Below are 12835 nucleotides of genomic sequence, written 5' to 3'. Positions count from 1 at the left end.
ATAATGTTATGTAGGTATTTATTACATAAAGTAATAAAATAAAATAATTATATTATTTAATAATATATTATTAATATGTACATAATTAAATTTCATATTGTGGTTTTGACTTTTTCGAGTGTAACAAATATAAACTACACAAGTTTTAGCGAGTTGTGCTTATAAATTCACAGGATATTTTTCTATGGTCAAAAACATGAAAATTATAAAACAAACATATACGTATTTCACAAAAATTAAACATGACTACGCTGAGCATCCCATACATAATATGGGATTAAGACTTAGGTTAAATACTCTACTTTTGTGGTTACAAAGAATCAAAAAAAAATGGTTACCAATTTAAAAAAAAAAAAATTCGTGGAATGTCAGACTGCAGACGCACCTTTAATTAGCTTAATGTATACTCTTTATAAAGTTTTATAAAATGAAGAATTTCGGTGGTTCCTGATTTCTATAAAGGATTAAAGTGTTTTGGAAAATATATTGACGTGAAAGTGATTTATCCAAAATGTATCAAGATTTCGTTTTGTGTAAACATCCAACAGCTCGTTCATGGTGTGGTGTAACGGTGGTAATCGATAAAAGGTCGCCCGCCACCACCGAAAACTAGTTCATACCGCAACTGTTGTTAATCGTCATCAATTTTAATAAAATATATAAATTTAATACCATTTAATATTTAATCAACTTGTATAGTTGTATGTAAGCAAAACTGTATTAAGTACCTTTATTTTCACTTTCATGAAGTGTTGTGCATAGTAACAAAACACGAAGGCAACATTGACGCTGTTGAATCTATGCAACAGTGTTTTTCGGTTTTTTGGCAGCAGGCTCACCAGTCGTAGACTTCACTTTCTTCAAGTCTGCAAGTTTTTGTTGACAGTAAAAATATGATTAAAGGAGTATAATTATACAAGGGTTATGTTTATATAAGTTATATTAACTCACTTTATTTATATTATGCTTATACTCTTGATATAACTATTAAGATGTTACTATAGGAACTATAAGTCTTTGACTACCATTTTAAGTACGGTACATTTCACGGTGTCAAAATACTTATAGTGTAAGAAGATACATATAAATGTGAACTTTACTTTGTCTAATAATGTAAGATGAAACTTCAATCAAAAATAAAATTAACATACTTATATAAATAATATTAAATGTGTATGGAATTGAAGAATATTAAAATTGGCCGAGTAGAAATAACGTTTATAATTACTCACTATGCATGGCCTATTATGTTTGTTCATTTGTACTCTTAAAGCAATTTATAATTATTAGTTAAATAACTATTATAAATTATTATATATTTTCTGCATTGTTAAATGTTATGCAACTATGTCCAAAGTATATTGGTCTGGTTAGGTATGGTTAGACTCATGTGCATATAGGTCATAGAACATATTAATATAATATACCATACTTATATTATAACTGTTTTGAATAACATCATAGTATGGGAGTATATTACTTTTAAATAAAAAATATTGGCCAATACTATTTAAAATAGGTATCTGTACACATCCCTTTTAGCAACGACTATAATTTAGCACAATTTTACAATTATTACGTTTTAGGTTGCAGAAATGTATCTGTTAAGGTCATAGTATAAGATTAAAAATTGTATAATACACTTGGTAACATATAGCTTAAAGTTTATCCTGTTTAGGTGCAATATAGAAATTACCATACACGGATCGGGCATTTTATACAATTTCCAAGAGATGTAATAATAAAATGTAATAAATGAAATGTTATTTCGAGTTTTAACTATTAAATAACTATAAACTAAGAAAAATATGATTTTATATGTTATACATAAGATACTATATAAAAATTAATTATTATTAGGGAAGGCGGGGTAAGTCCGTACGAGAGGCAAAACCGTATGATAAGGTTTATTGAACAATAAGTCAAGATAGAAAAGAAATTATTGATGTTAATTTGTCCATGACCGTTATTGTTATTGTTATCGATAACTATTAACCTCATTTTTAACAAATTCCCGCTCAAATTCTTGTTATCACAAAATATGTGTAATCACTATTTTTTTTTCATATATTGTCATTAAAAACTTTTATACTTATATTTGTTTGATGTAAAAAAAAACTGCATCAAATTACGCAAAAGTAAGTACAGATTATTTATTGATATAATAAGGAGGAATGTTGCTTATAATTTTTAGTTAATTTCTGTTAATTTGTATACACCTACTGCGGGGCAAAACCGTATAAGTATAATACATAAGTATTAAGTTTAATGTTTATTTTATTTTCATTATTTTGTTACTTACATGAATATTTAAACATGTTTGGTTTAAATGTTATTTAAAAAGTTTGTTATGTAAGGTAAAGAACTACCCAACAAAATTGTGTTCATAATAAAGTGAAAAATAGTTGTTAAATGAGTTATTATTTTTTTTTATTCTAATATAAAAATGCAGAAAACTTTACTCAAGATTTTTGTTTGGAGATGGGAGATATTAATATGTATTGCAAAGGGTGCCTATTATATTTCTACTATTTTAGATCATAAAACCATCCATACGGTTTTGCCCCAAGACTAATACGGTTTTACCCCACCTATGGGGCAAAATCGTATTTTTGGGTACTTTCAAAATTTGGATTTTTTTTTTTAGTTTAAGTTAAGATTTTTTGAAAATGCTTCAATATTATTGAAGCTAACAATATTTGTGATATATTTACGCAATCCAGTTTCAAATTTTTCAAATGTTGTAAGTTTTGTAGTGCCTAAAAGTTAGTAGTACGGTTCTGCCCCGCCTTCCCCTATTTATTTTCAAAAAAATCACAAATTGATCATGTTAAAATATTAAAACACAGATAAATTGAAATTTAAATAAAATTACATAATTAATAGAAACGGTTTACGAATATTCCATAGCAGTATGGATACTCCAAATATCGTAATTATGACGATTATCTCTGTATACTATCGTACGGTCATCGGTCGATGATTATCAAACGATTTCAAAGTACTTTTACTTGGTACAAAATGCATTGTACATTAACTAAAACCTAAAATAATTTATTTCCAAAATCTCATTGTCAGAAATGGCTGACAATATTTTGGTGAAACACGTATCGCACAAATAACAAACCGACAATTAGTAGATTTATGAGAATTATTATCGAGTTAAATCCCAATTTGTATTAGGTACCCCAATAGTTAATAATTATCAAAATAAAGTGACCACTATTATATATTGCTATGCATTTCCAATAATATAGACGGAAAACTAAAATAGAAAATTAAACGTTCCAATACATTATACATTAATATGTATTACAATTACATAATATTATTATAAGTATTTATTAATAAAACTAATATTATTACAACTATTGTAAATACTAATACATTTATTAATAACAAACATTTTAAGCACGAAATACAAAACCATTAATCAAAATGTAGGTAACCAATAGTATTGAAAAAAAAAATAGTGATTAATGACATACAAAAGGACAATGAATAGATCTGAAGTCATCGGAGTGCAGATGTAGTAATATATTATTATAAACATTGTGTTTCAATGTTGTGAATGTTAAATTATTTTAACGATAATATTTGAAAAATGTACATAAATGTTTAGGTATTAAATTTTAATATTCATGTGTGACAAGTATATAGTAAATGTAAAATATATTAAGCTAAAGTAAATATTGCAAGACCCTATACAATTAATAGAGTTTAATTTCATATTTTATTTATTGATTGAAATAATTAAATTAAATTACATTCATGTATACAATTATTTTTGGCAAACAAAATTGTTGTTATTATCGTGCAATATTATATTTGTTTAATATTATAATGATGTTTTATACATCAATTGACAATTAATATGAACTAGTTTGACTAAAAACTAATTTATTTAGTTTACACTTTACATTATTCATATTTCATTTGCCGTCAACTCATACAAAAGAAAATACATTGTAAATTCACATGAAATTCTCTCATGAGCAGCTACTTATACTACAATTTGCGTTATAACTGCTAAAACTACAAAACTAAATAACCTACCATCACTCGAGGATAATTATAGCAGCAAATTAATTATTCATAAGCAAATCTTTAAGGTTACTCGAAGTTTGGTGTACGTGAAATGTAACAAACAATCATATATCTACAACCAAATTTATATTTCTATCCTACTTCATAATACAATAACATTACTAATCAATATAGTGAAAATAGTCGTTTAGATGATTTGAGATCATTATTCCAACGCATTAAATTAAAGTTATTCCTCAAAACTAAAAAAAGTGAGCTGTCTTTTAATCAATGTTTAGAAAAAATCTTTACACATGGGGATTTTTTCTCATTTTCAAGTCTCAATTTTTTTTTTACCATTTTATTGTAACGGAATATTATACAGTTACAATATAATACATCAACATGCACATGTAATATTTATTAATATATTATCTATTAATATTTATTTATTTTCTTATTTATTAGTGAAATGTATCTCTATGTTTTTTAGTATTAAACCTTCAATTATAATATACGCATATTGTGTGATCATTTTTTTAACATATCACTACATTTCCCAGTTGGATTATTTTTAATTGAATTGCGTTTTTTTTTTTTTTTTTGACAAGCTTTAAGAAATGTTTTTCAATTTTAGATCTCTCACGATGCGCGTGTGCGGTAAACATTTATTTTCTGTTTGGTATTAATATACATTTTCTGATTTCTATATAGTTGAGTGGGCTTGTTTGTTAAAGCTTTTTTTACATTAAAACCATGTCTTTAGTATACAAATTGACAGAATGACAGTAATTTCTAATTGAATCATAAAATAAACCTTTTATCGATGTATTAAATTATTTAAACCCATTAGTAATAGTTAGTTTTTTATTTATTTTTTGTTAAATGTAGTAATAAATAATAAATAACATACTTAATGATATTGAGCAATTAAGCAATTATATAGCAATTTATAAATTCTCCTAATATTAAAACAAAATTATTATTTATTATTTAACAAATTGTTTGGTTTGCTATATTTCAATAAATTTAAGCAAATCTAAGAATCATGGCATGTATAAAAAAATATGTTGTAAAAATATCTTTAGTCTTACTGGATATTTGGGTAGATACAAGTTGGGTTAACAATTTGAAATGTTTTAAAAATGTGTGTTTATGTGCCTTATATATTTTCGAAAAATGTATGATTCAATTCATTCTAAAAGTTTAATGATACCTAAGAAATGATTATACAATGTTATGTTTATGTATAATCAGGGATGTATCCAGAATTCTCATATTATATATGTATAAGCATATTTGAATGTACAAAGTATTTATTGTAATAATATTATTCAGACACACAATGTATGTTTTTCAAACAATATTATTTCTGTGTGTTATAGTATAAATACCTACTGATAATATCATTAGAAATATAGTATTTTCTTATAACTCGGTACGAAGTTAAAATCGACGCATTCAACTAAAAGCAATTGTATATCTTTCACCGGCGCACATTGTGCAAATATCCGATTTTTGACACATCGTATTCAGATATTTAAAACCGTATTTAAATAATTTAGCATTTAAAAAGTTCATGTCAAAATACGTCATCATAACGAGTGCCTTATAATTTTTCTACGGGTCTCCAGGATTGCAAATATACATAAGTGCTGCTGTTATGACACCGAATCACGCAACATATTTCGCATTCACGAATGGTGAAGCAAAAATCGTTTGATCGAGAATCGTTATGAACTAGATGGCACGATTAATGCGAAGAAAACGGCTGATAAAAAGTAAAAGTTACCTACTCACGAGTAACGTGAAAAACAAGGAAAATAGTCGAGGGATATGGAACTGCAATTCGTCCGGGTTTATATCCTTTAACCGCGATCCTCGTTGTGGTGGTTGAAAAATACACACTCTGAAAAAATACTCCATGCGAGTACCGAGTACCACAAATTTATATTATTCGATTATCGATAAAAATGTTAATTGGTTTGAGCAAAGCGCCAAAACATTCAGTTTATTTGATTTATATTGTTAAGTACCTACTTATACATAGATGTGCATTTAGTAAATGAATATACAACACACCTTTCAATAAACTGCATTTTTATTAGTAAACTATGTTAGTAATAACTTTCATATTTCGATTGGTTTGAGCAAAGATAGTTTACTAAACTTGTATTTTTGAATAAATGCCTACCCCTTGTATAGTTGTATACAAACATTACAAAATATTACATCAAATTAAACTTTAATAAATAAAATACGAAATATGAACATAAGAGAAATGTAAAGCTCACATAATTTAAATTTTAAAGCCGATAATTTGAATTATTGTTATGATTTGTAAAAAAAACTTTCGGTGAATTTTTTTTAAGGTACATTTTTTTCGTGGGTATTTTTTTCGTGATTTGCCAATTATATACTATTATATTATACTGTAAGTATACTAACAAATGGTAAAATATATTATTCGCCTTTTAGTGTTAATTTATTCTTGATGGAAAACAGTGTCTGTTAACATTCGTATTCACATTCATCACGCCGTCTGATTTTTAATACGATTCTCGATCAAACTATTTTATCATGGCCACGTCATCCGCGTGTGTCTATTAAATACAGTGGTGTGCAATAAAATAAAATTACGGAAAAATCAATCGTATTCGTATTGTCATTGATATATCATATATATTATACATATATTATTTATACAAAATTTATTTGCGAGCAGTGTCTTTTCCGGCCCAACGAGACGCATCTGTTTCCCGAGAATTTCAAGAATTACGATCCAAAGACAGCGCGTCATGGTAAGACAGATATTATCATTATTCACAGGTTGTAAGGATAGATAGTTATATTAATTTGTTACGATAACTATTACGTGTAAAGGGTGTCAACGCTCGGTCTCAACTTTTATCTTTGTATGGCTTATTGAGCACCCACTGGCTAGGTGAAACACTTTTTCGGTGACAAACGAGCAAGCCGTGCTATGGCGACGAAAAAAAAGTCGGCAGAACTCATAGCCCATAATAATATGCTTATTGATTCTTCTCAAAAAAAAAAAACAATTACAAAGATAAAAATCATATATTTATATGAAATATCTTTTTTTTTTAAATATATAATCCTCGTGCTATAAACTGTTATATAATATAAAATAGTAATTTGACATTGTCCAATATTTTATGTATAAACTTTCTGTTCTGTTTTAAATAACCCTAAACAAAATGTTATTAAAATATATTGACAATTTACATAACACAAAATACACATATAAACTCAATGTGGGTCCGAGTACCTAGCGTGCAAACAACTCATAATAACTCGTATTCAAATAATATGGCACACCACTGCGGAAAGCTTACAGACATGATAATATAATAAAAAAAAAAATGTGAGAGATGGTTAATTATTTACCAGTACAAAGTAAACATCTTTGAAAGCTATATAGCGAACAAATTCCATACACCATAGCTGAAGAAATAGGGAGAGGTATAATGCTTAATTCACGCTAAGTGCCTTTTACGAGGGGTATCAAATATTTAATTAAGTACATTTTACACATTGACATTTAAATATTTAATTTAAGAACAAATCGGTAAAATAATCGTTGTTTTTGCATAAACAATATTTACTTCATTATAAACCAAGAGATAATAAAATGTTAATATTGGTTTCAAACGAATGATTGATTTTTTTCAGTGATACGGAATTGTCTCTAAATATATCTTTTTTGTTCGGCCTTAGTAGCATTTTTCATCTACCTACTTTAATATTATTATACTCTATATAATTAATATGAATCCTTACAACTGCATAATAATTATCCCAATGCATTTGTGCGTCCGTATTAATTACCGATTTCCTAGATAATATTAAAATAATTAAAATAACCAATTAGAATAGATATATTTTTTAAATACTTATGGGAATTTATTTAAAACTCATTGTGATCCTGTTTACACGTATGAAAAAAATAACGACATTAAAAGACTATTACTTACAAATAATTACTATTGTTAAATTATAAATTAATACATTAAGTGAACAATTAACATTATTCTATAAATTTATCTACTTATATATGGAGGAAATAAAGTTTACATTTATTTAAATTTAAGGAATTTATTCAAGATTCTGAACAGAGCAATGAATGTATTGATCTTACAATGATGTATGTATGTGTTTTTTTTTGTTTATATATACACGTTTGGAATTCAAAAAAAAATGCTTCGATTTTAAACATTTATGGTGTTTTTTGTCTAGTTCGTAATTTAAGGAGGTCAAATTCAAAAATTCTCAGTATTTTATAAATAACGTGGAAAAAAAATTAAGGAAAACAAAAAATATATTTTGTTTTTACTTAAATTCTTATTCTTTTTAACTAATTCAACTTATTATACTACCAACTAATAATAAAATAAATTACTCAAATGCCAATAAAAAAAAACATATCATGATATGTACTTACTTGGTGATATGATATGCCGATAGACCGTCTTTGCTCAAAATCATTTTTCGTATACATTGATATATATATATATATATTATTGAATTCAAATTTCACACATCCATTATACAGTAACCCGCTCAACGCTTACCGTGTTACCTGTGTGAGTGGTATACACTTCTTCGCCTTTTTCAAAATATAATCTTATCATAATTTTTTCATTATGATATTAATTTTACTCATTAAGCATGTTGTATTCAAATAAAACACAATCGTACATAGTTTATAAATCGATAAGTACCAATAACTAAATGATTTTAATTATTTTTAATTAATGCATAATATCATTCTTAATATCTAGTTATAATACATCTTACTTCTTGTTGTAAATAATTGTGTTGTTATTTAATATAATATAATTACATATAACCCCATACAAATTAATAATTAATATTCATTGTCCAAGTACCTATACATAGTATATACATACATTAAAATAGTACCTATATCAAATGATTAATTCCCCGATTTTATAAAAAATATTTCAGAATTGAATAAGTATATTCGACGTATTATTTATATTAATTAATTTCTACCAGTTACATACAATTCATTTGAGCTAATACTAATGTAAATCATAACTTTTTAGTTGTACTATTGGCTTTTGCACCATTTACTAACAAACAACAAATAAGAAGGGCATCGACATTTGACACTGATAAATATTGAATAAAACTGATAATGTAACCAAAATTTATTGAACTCTGGGAGTATGTATATTATGTTTCTTTTTTACAATACATTTAATGACGAGCGCACATAGTGCACACAATAATAATGTAGTTGAACCGTGTTTTCGATATTTCGATAACAATATCATTAATATATCTAGTGACGCATTCGTCAATTTTGTCACTGGTGGCTTTTGAGTTCCCGTGTGTTGTAATTATATTGCCACCATTTATACATTTTAACTTTGATATTTATCTATGTATCATTGTTTGTATTTAATAATATTACACTTACGATAAACGATATAATGTCTCTGATATTATTTATTTCAATTTTTAATTAGATACCTGGTGCGAAGTGAAATGACGAAATGGTATTAACCGTGGCAAAATATAAAAGTCGTATTTTATATTATAAAACTGAACATTGGTTCAATTACAAACGCACCAAGTTATAAAACGTATAAATTGAGTATAATATGTATGTATTTTAATATTGGATAAGAAACGACGATTATTATAGGCAATATTAATCGACAGTTTTATTTATATTACCTAATTATGTATGCAACACAAGAGCTCAGATAATTAATATTCCCAATATCAATCTATTCTAGATGAGATTAAAATTAAATTTCTACTGAAAAACTCGACACTGAATATAGATGGGGCCAATTGATTACCTATTATTGTTATTAATAAATAAATAACCTTTGTTTGCGTTTACAATAATGAAAAACGTGTGGCGAAAAGGCGATTGCGAAGCAGCGGGTATGATATTATATTATAATATTGTTACATCCACATCGTATTGCATATAGTTCATATAGGTACATCGCCGATATAATATATATATATATATAATGAGTACCGAGTACCTCAAATTTATATTATTCGATTATCGATAAAAATGTTTTAATTGGTTTGAGCAAAGCGTCAAAACATTCAGTTTACTTGATTTATATTTATAACACACCTTTCAATAAACTGAATTTCTATTAGTATACTATGTTAGTAATAACTTTCATATTTCGATTGGTTTGAGCAAAATACTCGTAGTTTACTAAACTTGTATTTTTGAGTAAATACCTACACCCCTTGTATAGTTGTGTACAAACATTACGAACTATTACATCAAATTGAACTTTAATAAGGAAAAAAACGAAGTATGAACATAAGAGAAATGTAAAGCTCACATAATTTAAATTTTAAAGCCAATAATGTAAATTATTGTTATGATTTGTAAAAAAAACTTTCGGTGAATTTTTTTTAAGGTACATTTTTTCCGTGGGTATTTTGTTCGTGATTCGCCCATTATATACTATTATATTATATTATATTTGTACGTATTGTAATGAAATGTTCTTAACCATTGTAACGGACAACGAGCATTTAAAATCGATCTACGTGCAATGTTGTGCGTATATTCTGTTTGCATAATATCACGATATGCTCGCACACAATATATAAGTCATGAAATGTATTATTATGATGTCATTGTACAGCCCAGAGTGTTTTCGAAGCAATGGTGGATTTAGCGTCAGGCAAAGTATGCAGTTGCCTAGGGTGGCCAATTTATTAAAAAAAAAAAAAAATGATGATAGATTATATTTTAATAGATATATTGTATTGGTATACTGTTTTCTTGATCAGATCAGTTTGTGAACACAACCAATATAATTATTGTTTAGTATCAGTCTTTATGTTTTTCTATAGTAGTTATGTTAAACAAGTACTTAAAAATACGTTTTCTCGTTGATAAGTTTAATGGGGCGGCAAAATGAAATTTACCTAGCGGCGGCAATCGTGTAAATCCGTCACTGTTTCGAAGATTGAAAATCAAAGTTTCAGAATTCTATATATACACACACACACACACACACACACACACACACACACACGATAAATAGATTGTAAACGTGTGTGTAATCAAAGCTTATAGGTTTAAATGCAAAGCCGGTTCACTAACCTAACCCAACCCAAAACGAACGAACCCCTGCAACCGGCTTTGGCGATTTGGGCTAACGCGATCACGTGACCCGTGCATGTTTTCGCGGGGGCGGAAAAGCGAAACGAAAAACGCACCGGAAAGCGGACGACGGTCGGCGGAGAACGCGAGAGGATAAAAATAAAAACGAAAAAGTTCGGCGACCGCTACCGTCGAATGGCCCGCCTCGAGCGCCTCCGGCGTTGTCGTCATCGTCGCCTTACACACGCACACACACGCACACACATTCACCCGCACACCCACGTACAATAACGCATGCACATACATATACGCGTTAGTGTATTATAATACGACGACGTATGTAAAATTCGTGTGGGTGCCTGCGACTTACCGCGCGATGACGCACCGTGGGTGAGTGAGTATGTACCTGACCGTCGCGGGGGTGTCGGCGACGGGGCGGTGGCGGTGCCGCGAAGAAGCATACGGTGGCAGGGGCACGGCGGCGGCGTAAGGGTTGTTGGGTGAGTGAGAGTCGGTCGCGTATATACCGAGGAAAACTCTACACTACTACTACACCAGTAGTCGTTGGTGATACGCGCGCGCCGTCGCCGCCCACGCCGCCGTCACCGCCACCGCCGCCGTCACCGCCACCGCCACCGCCGCCGCATCGGTTCGTAGCTTTCGGTGAGGGCGAGGTCGGGCCGGCACACGTTATGATATTGATTCGGCGCCGCGCGCGAGTATACACATTATAATAACGTGCAATCTACGGGGACGCGCGGGCCGTACGCAACTGCATTCTTCGGCGTGACGCATTATACCGCCGGAGTGACGCTCACGCGGTTTTCGGCGGTACACACACCCACGTTATTATTCGTACACGCTTCAATAGCCGTTGCAATTATCGCCGTATCTGTTACGGTCAATTATCACTCTGAAACGCGGCGGTCGCGCGATACCGTTGACCGCGACACCCTCGGTATAGCGACCGTCAGGAGGATGAGGAGGAGGGGGGGGGGAAGCGAGAAATGTATATAATATGAAAACGCAAAAACGTTCGCACGTTATGTATGTGTGTGGGAAAAATAATGTTGGCCTTTCGACTGCGGAATCTCGCGATAGACAGGCGTTTTAGATTGTAGCAGCCGCTCAGGGGTGTTACCCGCGCGTCGATACACAGAGAGTTGGCATTTATTTTTTCTCCCAATTTTTCGCCCATCCACTCGGCGCGCCGCACGCATTGCACACGCCGCCGCCGCCATCGCCACCACCGTCGCGGTTGTCTCATCGTTGTCGCGCCACCGCACGCGCAGTTTCGTCCACGCGCACGAACACCGCCGTCTGTCGTTGTCCTCCCCGCGCGTCGTTCGGATAACGATTCTAATTTACCCCATTCCCGCCGCAACCTACCCCAAAACCGTTTCCTCGACAATAATTTAAAGTATAACAATATTATTATTATTATTATCATCATTATTATTACTATAATAATATAATATCGCGGATTCCGTCGTTCCATTTTACAGCCGCACAATAACAGCGCATTTACCATCATCGCCATCGTCATCGCCATCATCACCGTCACCATCGTCGTCACCGCCACCGTCGCTGCCGCTGCCGCCGCCACCGCCGCCGCCGCCTAGGCCGCCTCCTTCAGCGCCCCAACGCGGACGGCACCACCTCCGT

The 12835-nt window shown here is 30.5% G+C and overlaps 1 long non-coding RNA gene across 1 annotated transcript; it reads right to left on the bottom strand.

Moving 5' to 3' along the window:
• Positions 1–368: 368 nt before the first annotated feature.
• LOC132924679 (uncharacterized) lies at positions 369–12834 on the bottom strand. The gene is made up of 3 exons (XR_009661369.1): positions 12699–12834; positions 729–866; positions 369–625 (listed from the first exon to the last, which is right to left on the bottom strand). It is a non-coding gene; the product is annotated as an uncharacterized LOC132924679 (long non-coding RNA).
• Position 12835: the final 1 nt, after the last annotated feature.

Source organism: Rhopalosiphum padi, chromosome 3 (genome assembly GCF_020882245.1).
Source record: "Rhopalosiphum padi isolate XX-2018 chromosome 3, ASM2088224v1, whole genome shotgun sequence".
NCBI classification, from domain to species: Eukaryota; Metazoa; Arthropoda; class Insecta; order Hemiptera; family Aphididae; genus Rhopalosiphum; species Rhopalosiphum padi.
Note: the sequence above shows the minus strand (reverse complement) of the source record. Positions and strands in the feature narration are given on the sequence as shown.